Source organism: Octopus sinensis, linkage group LG12 (genome assembly GCF_006345805.1).
Source record: "Octopus sinensis linkage group LG12, ASM634580v1, whole genome shotgun sequence".
Classification (NCBI taxonomy): domain Eukaryota; kingdom Metazoa; phylum Mollusca; class Cephalopoda; order Octopoda; family Octopodidae; genus Octopus; species Octopus sinensis.
Genome location: NC_043008.1, coordinates 24,926,563 through 24,948,615, shown reverse-complemented (window position 1 = coordinate 24,948,615; position 22,053 = coordinate 24,926,563).

Below are 22,053 nucleotides of genomic sequence, written 5' to 3'. Positions count from 1 at the left end.
TAAGCATGCTTACATATATACATATTTGCATACATGCTTTATATCTGTCTGTCTCTCTAAACTATTATATGCGTATAGCTACACACGCATATACACACATCTATCTATGCTTGTATGTATGCGTGCGGGTATGTGTGCGTTAGATTTATCATAGTTATTCAGAGAAGCAGTCTCGCTATAACACAATATCAATATCTACTATCACTACATTGCTCTATCTACCCACAGTAGAAGTACTAAACAACAACGAGTACAATGTAAATGTCCTGATGCATCACAATGTACAAAGCATTCCATCTATTAAAGTCCTAAGATTAATGGTTCCACACAATGATGTTGGATAAACGAACAGATTCGCTCTCACAAAATTCACCTCACTAACTTCCTCTTAATATCATGAATATTTGAGACTCTACCACCATTTGCATAGACTACACAAACCGAAGTAAGGCAGAATTTATTTTCTTTCATTAATCCCTAAAGGTTATACTATGGCAAATGTCATCTACTATAATGCCGGACTAACAAATGCTCCGTGAGTAAATGTAGTAGATGAAAACTGTTCTGTGGAATACCTTCTCCTAAATATGTATGTACACACACACAAACACACACACACACACACACACACACGTATATGTATATACAGACATGACATAAGTAAATAGACACCTCATAAAACACCGTTTTATGTATATTCTAACTTGTGAAGGTTTATAATTTCTGTTAATTGGCATTTTTGTGTTTCAGGTTCTATATGTGACTGTTTAATCATGGCATGTACAAAATAAGTCTTGGAACAGTCTGGATGTCAAAGAGGATATATTGTGTGTCAATCTGAAGGTTGACGTATCGCAGAAAAGCTTGGGGTCTCACTTTCTACAGTTCATATAGTGATTGTGCAATTCATCAGAAAGGGAAAGGAGTCTACATCACTTCGTCCAGGTTGTCCAAGGCTCTCTGACAGGACCCTTCCCTTTTGTTAAGAGAAGTGTGGAGAATAATCCTCGTTGCAAGGCCTCTGACATAGCAGAACACGTTGATGTCAGTCCCAGAACAGCTGTCAGCAAGAAGGAAGTCACTTTTTTGAACAACCAATATCAAGAGGAGAAAAGATTACGCCAATGAGATAGGGGCTAGGCCACTAGCTTTTTAGGACACTGTCATATTCTCCACTGAGTCCAGATTTGCTGTATTTTCTGACAGTGATCGAGTGTGAGTCTGGATGCTCTGTGATCTGGAAAGATTGCGACCAACAATAAAACATGGCATCTATTCTGTGATGGACTGGAGAGCAATTTGGAACAATGGTCAATCAGAGCTGGTGAGAGTGATGGAAACAAAAACTCAGACAAATATATGTCCTATTGCAGAAAGGACTCCTTTCAATCTTCTCTAATGATGAAATGATTAAAGAAGATTCTTTATTTATGGAATAAGTGGCTCCTTGTCACACGGCTAAAATGACCCAAGATTTGTTGGATGAGAATGGCTAAGCCAGTCACCAGATATGATCCCTATTGAACACATCTGGAGCATAATGGACAGGACTCTTCATAAAACGAACAAGAATGCATCTTCAAAACCTGATCTTCGGAGATTACTGCATGAAACTTAGCAAGAAATTCCTCGAGAGAATATTCATCATCAGATCATTAACATGCCTAATAGGGTCCTTCTATTGAAAAATGTAAGGGTAAGGTTATTAATCTCTACGAAGCTGGTTATTTTACATTTCGTTACTCTCTCGAATATGAGGAGGTTAGTAAATGAACAACGTGTTTAATTTTTTGTTTTGTTTTTTTGAAAACGGTATAACTGAGTGCGAAAATATTCAATTATTTAACGTTTGTTCAGCGAATTTTTCCAGATATTAGCTAGAAGCAATACATGATTATATTTACTTATTTTAGAAAACAACAGCGTAAAAGGTAAAGAGATTATCTTTAGCTGCACTGCATTCTCGTACAGTTGAGAACTCAGTAATAATTCACTTAATTGCTGTAAAAGTGCAAAGCAAAACTATTATAATGAGTGTATAAATAGATCAAGCAACATACTGGGACAATCTGTGCCCGGACGTAAAGTATTTTGCGGTAAAACAATTACAAGCAACATTTGTTCAGTACAGGAAGAAAATTAATGAATGCGACTGATAAAAAGAAAAGATGGAATTAATTTTCTTCAACACAGCGCAGACGAAAATGTAAAAACTGATTTATCTAGAATACTGTGTGGTTTCACTGATAACGATATTACTACGGAGAGTATTTCACCTGTCAGCCAATCTACATTACAAGTGAAGACAACTATAACTACAACGATTACTAGCAAGCACAATTTTAATGCTCATTGCAGCGGTAATCAGCAATATGTACCGTTGAAATATACGCTTAAGAAAAATTGTCAAAAGAAAGCCATTTATGTAGTGGAATTCTTTTAGAAAATATTTTGTAAGAAAATACTGTTTCTTTGAAAGAGTGTTCTCTACCGAAGTAAACAAAAGACCAATAGAAATAGTATTAATCCTCCGATAGTGTGGTGAGGTATCTCATACCCCAGGTGATGTTTGTATATGTCTATATTACATCTGGCAGCTGTGATACTGCTTTCCATCCATGTAATTTCTTGGCACACTCCACTGAGTTAATGCACAACTCCACTCAATTACTTGCTGAGTGATGAGAAATGTACACATGTCTTTTCTTTCAGATTCACAACGGACTACGAAAGAAAAATGGACAAATTGAGATTAATGGTTTTGAGAGAATTAGGCATAGAAAAATCGGGATCATATCTTGATGAAGAATCAGATGACGAGGAATCTGAAGAGGAAGAAAAGAGTATAGCTCATGAAGAAACAACAGATGAAGAAGAAATGACAGATGAAGAGGAGGGAAATGAAGCAGATGGCAAGTTGCAGACTTCACCAGATGATACTGTAGAAGAAACAGATGAAGCTAACGATGAAGATGAACAGCGGTCTACCAGGAACTTAGAAAAATAGATTATAGGCAAAAATAATAAAACTCGCTGGAAAGAAGTTCCCCCATGTCTTCTACGGCACACAATATATACCAGGATTTACCTGGGCCAAGAGGAACAGCAAAACATGTGTATGCTGAAAAAGACTGCTGGTCTTTGTTTCTCAAACAAAGAACTTCTGAATGTATTAGTAGGTTGCACTAATATCTACATTGACAATAAACAAGGAAAATATAAATATAAATCAAAAGTGAGACATACTAATGAAAGGAAGATGAAAGCTGCATTAGTACTGCTTTATCTATTAGGAGTTCTTAGAGCTAACAGAATGAATATGGAAGATGTTTGGGCAACTGATGGTACAGGAGTTGAACTTTTCCCCGCAACTATGCCTTTGTAGCGTTTTCATTTCCTGCTTATGTCTATGAGGTTTGATGATATCCACACCCAGGCTGAAAGGAGACTAGAAGATAGGTTTCCATCTTTTAGAAAGTTCTTTGAGAAATTTGTTGATAATTGTATCTCCAGTTATAATGTCTCAGAGTATATGACAGTAAATGAAATGTTGGCTGCCTATAGAGGGAAATGTCCATTCAGGGCCTACATGCCAAGTAAACCATCAAAATATGGCATAAAATATCTGCAGATGTTAAACCGTTCTATGAGTGACGTTTGAAAATTTATTTGGGGAAACAACCAGAAGGGCTTTCTATAGTAGATAACTCAGGAGAAACAGTGGTAAAACGTTTCGTATCTCATATCACTTTCTACAACAGTACCAAAGGAGGGATAGACACCGTGGATCAGCTGTGTTCCATCTACAATGCTTTCAGAAATACTCGACGTTGGCCAGTTGCAGTTTTCTATACCATACTCAATGCTGCAGGAATAAATGCATGCAATATATTCTTGACAAACTCTCAAATAACTATCAGGCGCCGAAAGTTTCTGAGGGAATTGAGACTCAAGTTAGTGGAGAACCATTTCCAGTATCGCAAGACAAACCCATATTTTAGGAAAGACTTGAAAAGGATGATTCAACATTTCTCAGCCTCTAAGGAATTACTTCCAAAACATTATCGTGAAGATTCCGAAAATATTCATTGTGCCCCAGGTCTAAAGATCGTAAGACAAGAAATTGCTGCAAGAAGTGCTACAAGCCCATCTGCTTGGAACATGCTAAGTGCATTTGCATTGACTGTTTTGCTCTGAGTGATGCGGATGATAGTGCAAACAATGAGTAAACAGTAAATATGAAAGGGGTATTCTTCCCCTTAAAAAAACTTTTTTGTTTGATCTTCATTTTCAAAGAGTACTCGTTTGGTTTTGTTGTTAACGTTAAATAAATATAAGAATATGTATTTTGGTAATATACATAAGAGCACATATAAAGTTATAAAAAGTGCTAAAAGTAACTAAAACTATGAGTGGGGTTCTCCGTACCCCACCGTACTAACCATGAAAAATACAGAACTGTACTACCGGAAGGTTCAGAGCAATTTGGGAAATTGAAGAAGAATAGCAACAATACAACGTAAACATAATTCTGACATATTAACACCTGTTTATACGCTTTGTTAAATACGTGGAGGATATTCGAGAAGTAAACAAAACCGAAATGACATAAAAGTGCCATCATGGGTTATGACGACAGGTAAGATCAACTGTTGGTTCATGGAAGACTATCAGTCATGTGATGACACTTATTGTACGAAAACAAAAGATTACTATACGCTTCCCAAACAAAATGTGAAGATACAAGTAATGTTCGGAAATAGTAAAAAGAGAAATCTCGATCACAAACTGACTTCCCCACTCGGACAGAGGAAATTTACTAAAATAAAAACAACAGCTAATTTAACTGAAACCAGTAAGCGGTTAACTGAGACAGAAGAGGACAAACGATATCATAGAAGTCACTTTCCGAGATGTAAACACCTGTAAAACAAACTGGAGCGAACAAATCCAAGTTACTGAACGTGCGTTACACCTAAGACATGTGGCATCAATAGTGATAGTCTTGCGACTGTAAATCAAAGACAGCAAGATGGCAAATGGCCAGGAAGAGAGTTGATTGTTGGATACGGGCAAAGCATCTGACCTTCCACCGACCGTAACTTATCAACCTGTTTCAGCAAGCTCTCTGGCAATATTAGCATACCATACTGGTTGGCTCTGGCAGAAACAAAAATGATCCACCAAAATATAACCACGCATATAGCGAAGTACTACCGGCCAATTGCATGCAAGAATGTAATGTGTAAAATATATACATCTTGTTTAAACCTATTTCTCCAAGACCATTGTGAAAATATCATTACAGTAAAACAAGCAGTTGGGCAGAAGGTTGATTGAGTATATACCGTTCAGTTAGTTATCAACAAACTGTAATGTCAGAGGTGAGGCAGCATAGGAGGCAACTGGTTTCAATGTGATTGGACTATAAAAAATATTTTGATTCCGCCCCCCATATGTGGATGGTAGAATCCCTTCGATTTTCTAAAGTTCCAGAGAACATAATCAAAGATATATTCTACCTAACCTCATCTTCGCCACAAACTTAAAGTTCAAAACAAAGAGCGAACGTATTATCACTGTTAAAATACAGTATCGCAGAGAACACAATGTTTCTGTGATGCTGTGTTCATAATTCCCCCTGTCCTTCATGTTGAGGAAATGTGAAGGGTATCTCCTTAGTTCACAGGAAGAAAAAATGTCCGTAATCGATGATGTCACAATGTATGTCACAAATATGCATGATATGGGGAAAAAGCCATAATCTGGTTACAGCATTCACAAAGAATATATGGAGTTTGATAAAGATAAATGTTTAATGGTTGCAAAACGAGAGAAAACTGCAAACCAGACTGGCAGCATTTCCATCAATGACCTGAATGTTTTTTGTGATATCTGACAGGGACTTCTATAGATATCTAAGGTAATATGAAAATATTTCTTAGAACGAAACCTTTAAGGAACATAACAACCGTATAAGAAAATTATGGACCTCAGAATTCTGTGTACCATAGTATAGTGTCTCTCAATGTATTTATAGCGACAATGTGACAATCTCATACCAGCATCTGGGCTACGTGATTGGATGTATGATGAGATCTGAGCATTTAAAATGTGAACCCTAAAAATACTGACCAGCTTAAATCCCTTTGATATCAACAGTAATGCAGAATGCCTCTGCCTAAAACGAAAACAAAAGACAGAGCCTTAGAGTCAGATAACTTTTGAATGTCACATCATATCCTTTCGCAACATCTTTTAACCACTAGGTGTCGAAGTGTATCCCTTGATCATGTCCACATATACGAAGCAGTTAACATCATATGACCTAGTAAGCATCTCCTCAAGAAACAGCCTCAAATACATCTTTGAAGACGTCATGAGACTAGCTGAGTGTATCATCAGATAAAAAGCTGTGTGCATGCCGAGAGGCATGTTAAAAGAAAGAGAGGCATGTTAAAAGAAAGCCCCAGGATGACAGTAATATTGAAAATCAGTTCAGTTGGTCTTGGTTCAACAATCGGACCGCTATGTCTTATATTGAAGGCTACACACACACACACATACACACTTACACACATATATCATTCTACATTTCCGCTTAAAATTTGAGTTAAGCCGAACGAAGTAACAAAAATCAGAGATATAAACAAATGAATGTTATGGGATTGTTGGTGGCGGAGGCATTAATAGCAATGTTGTCATCGATAATGGAGAATGAATTAGATATTTAAGAGAGAGAGGAGGGAGAAAAATTAAAACAGAGAATGTTAAGTAGTGAGAGAGAGACCAAGAGTTAATATAAACATGCAAGAGAAAGAGATTGAAAGTTATATGGAAATTTGAACGCTAAGCGGTTGAGCAGATGGATGAATATCAAGACGTAGAAAAGTTTGGGACATCACCGCGCCATAGTTATCTCATGATGTTATTTACTTTTTCTCTATATGTTTGACTGAAGTGTTTTTGAATTGTACCTGTTATAGACAATATGATAAGATCCAGCGTATGTATGTAAGTATCAAATGATGATTGTATATGTGTGCACATGTGCATGCATTCACATGTCACACATGGAAAGGTTAAACGGGAGTAAGTTGAAACGTAGTACTATCAAATATATTGGCAAATATATAAATATCACAACGTAATATTTGCAATCATAATGCTAATGAATTAAGTATGGTGTATTTTGTGTATGTGTATACACACACGTACACACACGTACACACACACACACACACACAACACACACACACACACACACACACACACACACACACACACACACACACACACATATATATATATATAATATATATATATATTATCGTGTAGCATTGACGGAAATAAACAAATTTTAGACATGTTTGTAATTTATTTTAACTTCCTGAGGCAATTTCGCTGTAATTACACCTTTATCAACTATGTGGCGCTCTGTCTTTGGTATATATACCCTGATGAGGAAGGCATAAGTGTTAGAAATACATCTAAGTGTTCAAGAGAGGCTATCACTAAGCTGATAGTGATGTCTTTACAACTTTACCATAAGGGAGAACTTTTCTTCATGGTAATCTGCAGTGAATTTAGACTCAGTGAATATTTTAAAATGTGGTACTTCTTTGATGAGTATATATTTGTCGAATCGCTATAATTCTGTACAACTACAATATGATAGGTTTTAAGTTGTAGAAACGTAAACACAAACTCATATGCAAATTCCAAATCTCAGATGTATGTGTCTCTGTATTTATCTATTTATCAAACTATAAACATTCATACACACACATCTATATACATATACATACATATACATACATACATACATACATACATACATACATACATACATACATACATACATACATACATACTACATACATACATACACACGTGCACATACACATATGTGCGTTGAGTTTCGCTACCGTTTTTGTTCACCAAATTTCAATCAAGAAGCAAAAATTCAAAGCAATTGTAGATGTCTGCTTTCATAACACAATACGCAGTGGGACTGAACCTATATTCATTGGTTTCGAAGTAAACTTTTGAAGCATATAACCATGTCTGCTCCTTTATCGCTGTTATATCCTTTTAGAATGCACCGCTTAATTGGGCAACTATTACCTCTTGAATTCAGTCTAGCCGTATGAACGTTTCTCTGATATGAAAATATAGATGTAATTCAACATACTGAGATTTGCTAAACTTTACCAATCTAGTTCTACTGCAGCAGAATGATATTATAAGTTTTATAAATAGATCATGTCTTCAGTTTCCTTTCATAAGCAAGCGTAGTAAAAGTGACAAGTGTGTAACAAGTAATCTCCTAACTTGTTCGAAATAAAATACAATTTCATGAGAATTATATTTGTTCCTTATTAATCTCCAGTCATCTTATAGTTTACAAACTAACCGTAGGAGTTTTACATTTCCTGCGAGTACTAATTGAAGTAGCACAGAAATACATATTTGTAATAAACGTTAAGCAGAGTTACTTGTATCTGTTCATTAAACACATTTACTTTTACTTTCCAAATAGTATCTTAGGTTACAGCACTTTATTACACGAGGAATAAATATTTTATGTGGGTTTTATCTCAGATCTTCGTATCACAGACTTCTTCAGCGGCATCGAGGGACGAAGAATGATTACGAGCTTTTACAGATAAGTGAAAGCGTGGTTTCACATTTGTATATGTATATATATATATATATATATATATATATATATATATATATATATATATATACACACATATATGTTACAGATAAATTCTTCTATTTACATAATATAGAGTTTACATTCATTCTTTTGTTGCCATACCATTACTATTAATATATATATATATATATATATATATATATATGTATGTATGTATGTATGTATATATATATACATAAATATACACACATATAAATATATATGTATATGAATGTATGTAAGCATGCATGTATGTATTTATCTAGGTGTGCATGTATAGATAGATAGATAGATAGATAGATAGATAGATAGATAGATAGATAGATAGATAGATAGATAGGTAGGTAGGTAGATAGATAGATAGATAGATAGATAGATAGATAGATAGATAGATAGATAGATAGATAGATAGATAGATAGATAGATAGATGATAGATAGATATAGCAGAGTTTTATTATTTTCTTTTCTTTCATGTTTCATATTTTCCTGTGGTGGGAGGTTTATATTCCAAAGCTACAATGAAGGAGAAAGGACGTCATTGAAAAACGCGCCACAGAGATCACATCATATATCAACCGCTCCTATTCCACTCCTGAGGACAAACTGAGAATATTCGGATTAAAAGAACAAGCAGATATTTTCTGCCGATAAACCTTTGGAGCCATCCATGTTTAGCGACATAAATAAAGCTATGATACAGTTATTTTTTATTGTTGCAAGCCCTGTGGTGTCTCTTTACGATACACGCAGCAGCAATTTACTGTAGACTGTACGGATGAGGGGTGGAAAATATCTACGTACTGTCTTAATATGGATGATTGTCATTTTAGTCTTGTGCCTAGAAATGAAGCTGGTGATATTTTGTATTGTAATTACATTTTCTTTGTCTCACCATAATTTTTCTGAAAGGACTGTTTTTGGGCGAATATTTGAAAGAACACATAACACACTGCTCAATAAAATCTTATTGTTGTGGCTTTCAGATCTGTTCAATAACACACATATACCAATATATGCGTATGCATTCTTATATATTTATATATATATATATATATATATATATATATATATATATATATATATATATATGTGTGTCTGTGTGTCTGTGTGTCTGTGTGTGTGTGTGTATACGTATGTTTATACATACACACAGACACACACACACATATATACATACTCATATACACACATGCATACATAAACACTTCTGTATATTATATATATATATATATATATATTATCCTGCACATTTATGAACATAAATATGTGCATGTGCGTGCGTTTGCGTGTATCTATTTGTAAATATATACATATATGTGTATATCTATTGTGAATATATGCATGTTTGTGTGTATGTGAGGAAGAGAGAGTAGGAGAGAGAGAAAGTATTTCATTATGTATTCCATTATGTAAATGTTTGATATAACTGCAGATGTCTTTGTAATCTATCCTTGCCGTAAGATGACATTTTGTAGTTTTGTTTGTTTTGTTTATCGACGAATTTATTTCTTTTTCTTTCTCCCCTCTAAATATAAAGATGAAAATTGATGTCATAAAATTTAATGAGAATTTTAATTACTTTACCTCAAGAACAATTAAAGCATTACGCTGCAGCCTGGAACTATTTTATTAATATATTTAATATGTCATGACCCCATTCAGTGCAGTTGTTATCTCGTAATATCACATGCCTGTTTTAGTGGCTAACTACCAGCACTGATATTGCAATTTTTTTTTTTTCTATTACGTTTATTTAATACTTTCTTTTGTTTCATATATAAACAGATCATAAATTCGATAAAAGAGTCAATGATTAAATGTGAAAGAATAAATATTTATAGATACAAAATTTAGTTAAATAGCAGAGACTCTAATTAAAATCACAAAATTCTAATCATAACATACATATTGCTTTTTAATTACAATTTATTTTATTTTATTTTATGGTTAGTCGAGACCACGACACGGTTACTATTTGATGATAATGCAAGTTCACTTGACTTTTTCCGCCAAAGACACCGGGAAGTGCACAATTATCAAAGTTTACCGGTTGTTATTCTACTAAATTATGCAGTAGTCTGCTTAGTTGAAACAGATTTATATATGTTATAATAGTATGAAACATAAGATTGGTTTTAAATATACAAACAAGAATGTAGCTTGCCTTCTATTATACGTGCAAATAAACTACACAATAAGATTTGAAATGTTGATACTACATACTAATGAGAAAATATTCTATTTTGTGTAAACTTCTAATTCTCTTCTCCAATTTCATTAAGGAAACACTTAAGCACATAGTACTATTCTATCCTCTTGTAAATCTGTGACTAATAAATACTAGCTTACAAGATTAAAGATTAAAGATTCCCGGGCAAAAGCTTTGCCACAAATGCGGACAGTTCTTAGTTTTCCAACATGGAAAAATAGATGAATTACATATTTTGATCTTGGGCATTATTATATTTGGTAAATGTAAAATTCCAGATAGTCGAACCAGTGAAGATTTTTTTGCAATCATATTTAGCGTGGCTGTGATGGACTAAACTTTCAAGACCATATTCAGGTATGTCTATAGAAACTTAGTACTGGTTCGATTTGTTGCTAATTGCTGCTAAACAACTTTTTTGTGTATTCAATTTTAGAAGCTTGTGTGATATAGAATTGTATATATAAGAACAACTGGTGACTATGTCAATATATGTCGGCAACACTGTCTTCTTTCACCATTGTAGACTAAATCCTCTCTTTCAAGATGTGTTTAAAATTCACAAACAATAAACAAAGGAGACAACTCAAATAAGAACAGATTGTTAAAATAAAACTCACAATATTCTTTCTAGTTTTGTTTATTTGTTGGCCACCTTTTGCTTTGTTAAACTAGTACCATATGCTTCACAGAGAAGGTCTAATAATACAGAAATATTTGCATCGCCTTCACAAGATGCCGTAATAGACCTAATCCACACCCTTCAACAGTGTCTATATTCTAAAATTATTTCAGTTAAATGGATTATATTTCCATTATGGATTTTCTTTAATACATCTAAAGCTAATTTTGTTCGAAGCGTAAACTATATGAAATTAGTAGTAAATATCATATTAAACTGCTTGATAGCTTTTACACCATGCTCACCATTGCTCATAAAAATAACAAAATTTACATCACAGCAGTAGTTAAACTATACTTGATATAAATCAGTGAATGCCAAAACTTCATAATTCGTAGTATATAGTGAACGAATTGGGCAAGTTTGTGATTATACATGATATTTTTATGATATTTTTTCATCGACCTCATAAAACCTGATATAACCTTTTACTAAAGAACGTAGATAATATACTCATACACCGAAGAAATAGCTTTAAATCATTCCAGGTTGTTCAGTTTTTGCAAGTATGTTAAGGAAGCCTACTTGTTACAGAAGGATTTCAAAATTATTTTCAAACTTAATGTTGTTCAAGAATTAAAAGCAGAAATTTGAAATCAAAACGAGAAAAATTAAATTGATAACTTTCATTGTAATCGACAGCAAACGATTGGGTTAGAATATTGCATTTAGTTTAATTTCCATAGTGACCAATGAGATATATAGCCATTTATTCCAAGATGAACGATAGCAAAGTCGTTCATCTAGAAGCAAATATGTCCCAGCTGTGAGAAAATGAAGTGGATGGATGATACGGTTGAAAATGCAAGGACAGAATTATCCTAATGTTAAATGAATAATGAATTGTGGCAGGTGATATATCTAAATATATGCAACCTGTTTGCGTAGATTGGAAATATTTCTAGAACGTTTTACTGTAGGAAAACGTTTTAAGAATTATTATAAACATGAAAATATAACAAATACGGCATGTATTTTGATTTAAGAAAAGAGAAAATCAAATCAGTTACAATAATATATGGCATCGTTTATATATATATTAGTAACCCCCACCTCCACTAGTTACATTACTGAAAAACAGTTTATTTACTGTGAATGTTGTTGTTGCCCTCTAGTTTACGGTATATGTCCCCTCGCATTGCTTTTTGTTGGTATGATGACTGCTTCTCCTCCAAGCTTCTGTTTAGGGAGGCCAGTCTAGCTCCCTTTGAGTCATATGAAACAGTTGTATTTTCCGAGTACCTGCACAGTATTTCTTCCAACAGTGAAGATGTTCTCTCACTTTTAAGTATGCATGGAACCTACTCATTCCTTTTTTTTACTGTTCAGTGAATGTTATCTGGGAACATATATATATTTCCAGATAAGAGAGAGAGAGAGAGGAGAGACATATATTGTCCGTATAGAATACACTTTGTAGCATTCAAGACGTTTAAACTTAAGCAGGTAAAGGAGTGCATGTATGGATAAGCAAGTTAGGCATGACGATATACAAAAAATATTAAATACATCTAATACAAAAATGTACATATATTTACATACTAAGTGATCAAGCTTACACAGGATAGAAATAACAGAAATTGAGGGGGTTGAATAAGAGTTTTACGAGTCCAACAGCTGTTTCTGGAGGTTAGTGATCCGAAATAATGTTTGTTAATAGATTACATCATCGGATAATACCAGCTTCCGTCTTCAGGGAAGAAGTTTTACACTTGAGGTATTGACAGAAAGGAGATTAAAGATGGAATAATTTTGTGGAGAGCTAAGTGTATTAGAAGGAGGAGGAGGAGTTAGGTGGTATTTAGACTGAGCAATGGGAGAGGGAAATACATTTCAGAGTTAAGGGTTAATAATGAGGCTAGTAGGGAGTCATAGTAGTAGAGATTTAAGGTGGGAGGAATAGTGAAGGGTGGTTTAGATAGTATGTGACTGGTAACCTTTGTGTTAATTTGTGTGAAGGTTATGGAGTTAAAGATTAAATTCGAGAATTACAGAATAAGGATTTTGTTTCCATTAAATTACTTTCTTTCGAAATTATGTTGCACATTCATGGGACCCTGAAAACGAAGAAAAATGCGTCATAAAAGTAAAAGGTTTGAAAAAGAATTGAGTATTTCATGGATCCCTCAACATTTCAAAATACCACATAACAATAATTGAATTTACAACTTTACTTTCACTTTTCTTAATGCAGTTGTAACGGTTCAAATCCTTTTGTGAGGGGGAAGAGGTATTTTGGATTGGAATTGAGATACGTTACTTCTTAGTGATGTCCTTTAGTTTGGTTCTATTTTCATGTTTCGCTATTTTTTCCGATTGTCTTTAAAATCTACCTATTTACGACAAGGAACTTGTAGCAGTAGACATCCACTGAAATAGCAACTGACGCGCTAAAATGGCTAAAAATGGTGGCCGTAGACAAATTGAGAAATAAAGCTGAAGAAGAATAATATCAGTGACAGGTACTACATCACTATCAACAGAGAAATTTCTTTGCGAAGGTAAAACGAAAATTGGTAGGCTGACGAAGATGAAAAATATAGAAACAAAATAAAGAAAAGATAAGGTTTAACAGAAAACAAAAATTTGAGCAAGTCATATTCCAAAGTTAAAAGTAAGAAAAACTTTTTATCTGTGGAGTAATGTTACGCGAGAAAGATAATTTCATAATTAAAACACTAAATTAAGAATCATGACAGTCTTTCTTTTTCTCGTAAATATGATCAGCGTTCGAAACACTACAATATCGAAGAGAATAACGAACATTAGGGAAGAGCAATATATGTAAGTGCACGTTTTTTTTTTGTTTGAGAGTCAGAGAGCGTGTTTGCGCGCGCATGTTTTAATCGCAAGTACAAAAACCTGAAATTGATGGGTCACGGTAAGGTCAAACAACATCTATCTATCTATCTATCTATCTATCTATCTATCTATCTATCTATCTATCTATCTATCTATATATATATCTATCTATCTATCTATTTATCTATCGATCTATCTATCTACTTTTGTATAAATAGATACAAAGGAGTACTGAATATTTTACCGAAAACTTTGGTTTTGCTTCTTGCTTTTCGTAGCTTCTTATTCTCCATCCACTGCTTGTCTTATTCATTAGGGATTTAAAGCTATTTGGGGGCAGTCGCTACTTTAAGATCGAGTTTCTGGAGTAGCTAATGTGGAGAAAATGTACTGTTAAAGAAAATTTCTTTAACTAGATTTTTTAAACAAGTAAATACAAGAAGGTCTTCTTCGGGCAAACTCGCTGAGAAGTAGGCCTTAATATTTGGTGGGGCTCGTGTCATTTGCTCCCCTTTTCTCCTATAAATCAATTATGTTTTTATCTCAACTCAAGTATCACCAGCTTGACTACGGTCTGTAGCAGTAACGTGGGAAAAGCAACGAATGTGAAATTAGCAACAATTGCAGAACACCTTTAACAAAAACAGTAGCAGCAGAGGAATTAATTTGCAGAGTCCGTTGCCACCATGACTGCAGCATTTTGTATCAGCAGGGACAAAATCACTCCAGGAAAGAACAATAACGACGGTAACCATGGTGAAAGCAACACCAGTAGCAACAGCAACAAGAGTAACGAGGAAGGCAATAACATTCGCAGAACAACAACAATAACAATTGCAGGGCTTCTTTCGCATGGAACTAATAGAGTAAATCTCTAGAGGACAAATGTGAGAAATTATAACATGCAGTTCGATTTCGGAAAATTAAAGAGAGAAAAACAGAGATTACCCCTCCTCCAGAAACTTTTGAAGCTAGAAAGATTTATATACATATATCGCTAGATAAGTTTAAAATGTTATTGCCTCGGGACGGCCACTAACGCTCAATTAGAAAAGGGAAATTTGCGATATATGGAGAGACATTGTACATTTATCTAGAACAAGGAAGTTTGGTGGGGTCGTAATCGTATTTAAGACTGAGATCTTCACACTGCAACATTCAATGGTCACCCACTGCAGGAGGACTTTACTCACTTCCCATGTATTTGAGAAGAAGTACAGTAACGGTGGTAATATCGGGTTTGCTAGCAAAGTTAGATCTCTGTTAGGTATCGGCATGCATTGTGTTGGAGGAAAAGGAAACTTTACGAGATGTGAAGAGAACAATGTTGGAGAATTGGTTTGGGACGTAGTGGAGATTCTTTTCCAGATCTTCGAGAAAGGATTCAAGATTTTATAACCATGCCATATGGAGAGAAACTATGAGGAATTGTGGAGAGCAAACGACCCAGATGCTACAACCATGGTACAATAGACCAACTCAGACCGCTTTACCCATGCTTTCAAAACATGGAATGGGACAGGAGGGCTCCTTAATCAATAGCAGAAAAAGAGAATAGGAACTACAGCAACAGCATGTGGACGAACATCAACAATTGCAGCACCTCCAACGACAACACCTCGAATTGCAACACAAATTGCAGGACCAACAATGTCAACATCGAATTCGCCAGCAGTAGTACTGAGTTGACAAAAACTAATAGATACAAGATTCGCTACCCATGCCATATTCCAATATTACCCCTTCTCTTCCTCCTACACGGAGAAACAAGGATGTATGTAAAATAGGATACTTTTCATTGCCTCTGCACGAATCAGTCATCAGACTATATCTCTGATGATGAACAAGGTGGGCAAGAAAAAAATTAAGTATCGAAAAAGAAAGGAACAAACACAAAAGAATATTAGTTCCCAGTCGATTCCGAAGAAAACTATATCTACAACAGCAAGTACATCCTTAATACAGCCACTTCCTCTCAGATCAGGAAAAAGAAAATGCACAAACGAAAGAATCCGAGATATAATAGAAATAAGCAGACAAATACCCACCACCAATAAAACAACAACTAAATACACAATACAGTTCAAAACAAAAAACAACAAATTCCTGCTAGGAAGAACAACATAGAGAAATGCTATCAGGTGTAACCCAATTAAAATACATACAGACAGTGAGAGCGGGTTTCAATAAAAGCACAGTCGAAGTTCCGGAGAATCTGAAATAGGTAAAAGAGCCACAAGGGAACTGAGAGAAACTTGAAAGAGATAAGGAATTTTGATATACTTGATTGTCTACAAAAATCAATAAAGGGAGTGATTCCCTTTCTTCTTCAGTTATAAATCCATCTATTTTCTCTACCAACTATTGCGGGAAGATTCGTGGGATACAGTACTCAGGTACCTTATCCATAGAGTCCTCTCATAACCAACCTTCATTACTCTTTCTGACTGGATTCCCAAGCGAGACCTCACAATACAGAAAATAAGTTGCTCAATTTAGAGAGACTTCCAGATCTTCGAGCTACGCACCTTATCCAGTAATACCAGAGATTCTTCGGAGGGATACCATTTCGACTGCTTGTATTCGAGGGCGTACATTTTGGTCACTACCTAACATTTATGACCATAGATAAGAATAGGTACAAAAACCGAAATAAAAATGACGGGTTTGGCCTCTTTGGGTATCAAATTCCGGAGATGGCACAGTACTGTACCAACACTCTAGTATCTACTTCAGCCGCCTGCTTCTCATCACTCGTGAAAACAGCCCATAGATATTAAACTTTCTCTATTTGTCTCTCTGAAGTTCCACTAATATGTAGAATGTACTGGAAAGACTTTCTCCGAGACGATGAATATCTCAATATTCGCAATATTAATCTCTGCCTTGGAGCAACTGGCAGTGAACTCACTCACTGCTTCATGAAGATCATCTTCTGATGAACCATGTAGCTCTATATTGCCTGCAAATGTCAGTCGACTGATCCTACGCGTACCGATTGTGATACCACTTCTACAAGGGCTGCTCATGTCAATCAAGTTCATAAAAGCTGTGAAAAGGAGAGATGACAATACTCTCCCCTACTAAAGTCTAATATTCACTTTGAAATATTTCGACTATGCACTACTTACTCGAACACGAAAATCTGAGCATTCATATACTGGTTTCATGCAAACAGAAGTTACTCATTAATTCTATCCTACTTCTCTAAAAATGGCAGCTTTAAGTATGTGTCTCATAAATTTACGTGGCCTAAGGTGATCTTGGATGCAGTGGCACTTGCCCTTCATCCTTCACTAGCTGATGTGCTAGCAATCAGTTTAAACAGGTTTCTTAACACATACATCGGCGACATTTGAAATGATTGTGAAGTCAACGCATTACTGACCCGGTCTGGAAACGGTGACTGTGTTGCAGTGTTGTTTTAGAAAGGTCTGGTTTCGAGATACGGTCCATCTTTCGGAACCCGTCGGCAAGTTGAACAGTAACAAAAAGTGGGTGCCTTCAGTACAGTGACTATATAGACCCGACAGGGGCGGGGTGACCAGCTGTCTTAAGTCTCCTGAATGTTTTCCTCGGAACGTTCCACTCTTTCGTTTTAACAGGTCAGTGGAACACTGTTTGGATGCATGTTTGGAGTGTATTACAATAATTGGCTGTAAAAGTATTATTAACCTGCTCAAATGATTCCAACTGTCTGACAATTGTCAACCGGAATTGTCAACAAGCATCATGGTATCATCCAAACTGTATCCAAAGACTTGAAGATAGCTTAAGATGTCCTCTATCCAAATTGGCCGGCTATAGATGCCACAAAATTATGATTTGTATAACCGATCTGGATGGTTTCATTGACAGGGACCCGGTTAATGGAAAGTGAATACATCATTTTCGGCACGCCAATTTTCCAGAGACCGATTTGGAGTAGTAGTTAAGAGAGCATGATGAGGGCGCACGTCAACACCCAATGTTAGCTCTAAAAATTGGGACATTACCATAGATAGGGTTTAGGAAAGAAGTAGTGATAGCGAACACTAATGTAGCAGGAGAGCTAGATAGAAAGGTAGAAAAGTAGCTTTGAGGCTGCTGGCTGCGAGATTGATTCTTGAACACGAAGCATGAAGTTGTACTGTCAGAGCTAAGGAGCGTGTTCTGATGCACGAGGTAACGAAAAGCTTTTGATAAGCCACGTTGGCCGAGGTGCAACTTGACACGCAAAGACACTACTCCGTTTTTTGATAGATCGGGGTGGGTGCGTGCACCACGATTTCATGTAGATATGTCTGACTTTCTGGATCACTTCGCTAAACTGCTTAGTGGGAGTGGAAATTCGGAAACTTTACCGTCCGTCTCGACAGCTTACCGCGGCTCTCAAAGAGAGATGCAGAGTTCTGCTAAATGCCAATAACAGAATGTAAATAAATGACGACTAAAAAGGTGTTAAATGAAACAAAAGATAAACTATAAGAAATATACATTCATTCAATGTATAAAAAACGCACTGTGAACGGAAATATTGATAAATCTTTCAATAAACAAGTTAGAAATTAAGGGTAAAAGTAATTTGTGTTTTAAAAGGTAAAATAAGTAACATATAATGGAAAACCATGCAAAGTGAGATAAAAATAAATGAAAATGTATCAGAATATATAAGAACAAAATAAAAGTCTAAAAACTATTTCCAAGCATTCCTTTTCGTCATTTGACATAGCGAATTTCTTACAAGGATAAAAATAACAAATCGGTATTTATCGTGGAAAAGAAAATTAAACAAGAGGAGAGTAATAATAATAATAATAATAATAATAATGAAATAAAAAATAAACGTAAAGAAAACACAAGTTAACATTAGTCGACTTCAATTTTACTGTTCTGAAAATGGAGATACGTTCATAGGCTTTTAGTCGGTGAAACATAAAAATAAGTCTGAAGTTATTGAGTGTCCGAAAGTGTTCGCATTTATTTTGAAATCCCGTCTGTTGGTACTAATAAATCGACGTCTTAACAGAGAAAGTGAAGATACAAATTAAGGGGGAAATATGCATGTATAATTATGTATGTGGGTGAGTGTGGGTGGGTGGGTGTATGCTTTTGTGTGTATGTTTGTGTGAGTGTGTGTGTTTGTGTAGCTATGTAGATAGCTTGGTTAGTGGCAGTGGTTGTGTATTTGTGTGCTCGGAGGACTCAATGATAAACAAAAACATTGAAGAAGTCAAAACCACTTTAATAACTATTACACATTTATTGACTGAACCTAAAAAGTTTCGATCGCTGACAAATGCGAGCTTCTTTGTTTCCTCGGTTTAATGTACACGCAAACATATACGCCTCCTCATGCACACACAAATGCACACATGCACACACGCATGCAGGCATGTAGATTACACAAACAAACGTACAGACACACACACATACATACATAATAAGGGAATAAAACATAATCGGACATTTCTTCACTTCCCTTACATGTTTTCTTCTGTAGTTTCAGCTCAGAGCTGTGGCCATGCTGATGCACCACCGCCAATTTTTTCTAGTTGCACACAATCTTTGATACAATACTTCCGTTTGATTTATTAGTACTCTTATTACTATCAACACTCATTTCCCTTCATATCCCGAATCTCCAAAGCCAATCAATCAATCTATCTATCTAGCCGTCTGTCTGTCTATCTATCTGTCTATCTACCTATCTAGCTGCCTGCCTGCTTGTCTATCTAAAGAACTTTCGGACAGTAAGTGACTATTTCGTCTTACTTTCGTTTCTAAAGGGCATCTTTCGCAGGAACATGCTCAAAATAGGCAGTATAAATGTATGTGGCTTGGGGTCGCCTTAGAAACAAAGCTATCTGTTAAACGACATCAAGTCACAAAATCTGCATATCATAGCAATTATATATATATATATATATATATATATATATTACCGAGATGCAATTCGAAAATCCCGCCTCTTACATAGATATATAAGAGAGAACATCTCTAATGTGCTATATTGGATACATTTGGTGTTCGTCTGGTATGTTGAGCTTTGATCATTTTTATGTGTCTTGATTATGCTTGCACTGACGATTAAAAAGTGCATTTTGTGCACTAATTATGAAATTATATGATATGCGGCTGAATCCGTTTTTAAGTGGCTCGCTTTAGAAGTTGCATTTCCTCGCATTTGGTACACTGTATTTATTATGGTAGTTTTCAATCTGAGTCCCTCGTAGATATTCAAGTGTAGTAATTCCCTTAATATAAATATATATATTTAAAGGGGAAAGTCATAATTTTTCCCTTATGAGTTTTTTTACGGTGACTACTTGATAAATTCTTATAAAGATTTTATTCCATTTTAAAATTTTATATATCTCGCTAAGATAAATATTTCAATTAACCTGAAGATTGACTGTAACCATAACTCGAATTATTACGAATTGTACAGCCATGGAACGATCGTAGTGTTTTATTCTTTATCTTTTATTAAACTTTTAATACTTTTGATATATATTTAAAATAATATAAATTAATTAATTTTATGTATTGGCTTATGTTTTTCATTGTTTGATTTGCCTAATAATGGTTTCATCTCTAATTTAATATCATATAATATATATATATATATATATGTGTGTGTGTGTGTATGTGTGTGTGTGTGAGTGTATGTGTGTGTGTTAGTGAGTGTGTCTGTGTGGACATCTAACTAAATTACACCAACTATTAATCATATAAATCGTGCCTTCCCTCAAACAATTTTAATCCAAATAGCACTTACTATTTTTAAATCCAAAACCGTAGGATCAAGTTTGAAATTAAAAATTAATTTATTAATATACCTCAATATCATGATTTGATTAGATGAAAACCTATTATGTCATATGTGTTTTATATTCATTTTTTTAATATTTGAACTATTATTCATTCTACCTAAATTAATGCTACTGTTTATTTATGCCTGATTTATAGGCAGTCCGTGATTGAAACAAGTGATCTGAGGTGAGAAAGCGGGAGATTTGAAAGGTCCCTCATTTTAGGATGGGCACCCAATGGACGAACGGAATTCTTGGTGATTGAAACTTCTGTGCAGTATTTTGGGGTAGTGGGTAACTCCGAGTCGCACAGTAAGTTTCTGTCAGCATTTGAGGAATTATTTCAAATTCGTCTCCCCAAGTTAAATGAAAAGACATTTTGTCCATTACACTTGAAGTGATTGGAGAAGAAGTGGACGACTATATAATGGAACTCAGGGACTGTGCGCACTAGCTGTTTTTTCCGGCAAAGGTCGTAGAGAGGCATGTGACTAGTCATGCTGATCGTATATCGATTAGGCTGTAGCAGCTACCAAATATTAACATAATAACGGTGACAGATTCCGTGGACACAACAAACAACACCCATGATATCGCGGCAGTTGAGACGACAGGTTCTAGTAGAAAAAGGAGGCAAGAATGAAATATCGTAAAACCGGGAAATGTCGACTGGGGAGTTAATGTGGTTCTCAAGAGATCACGCTTTATAGTTAGAGACAGTAAAAAACCGAAGCCTGACGTGGTTGTCTATCAGTGTGACCAGCCAGGGAAACGGAAGAAGCGTAGCTACCTCGACAACCGAGTAGAGGCGTTTCGAGCACAGAACCGAACAGAAGCTTTGTGAGAAAGAGTATGGACTTT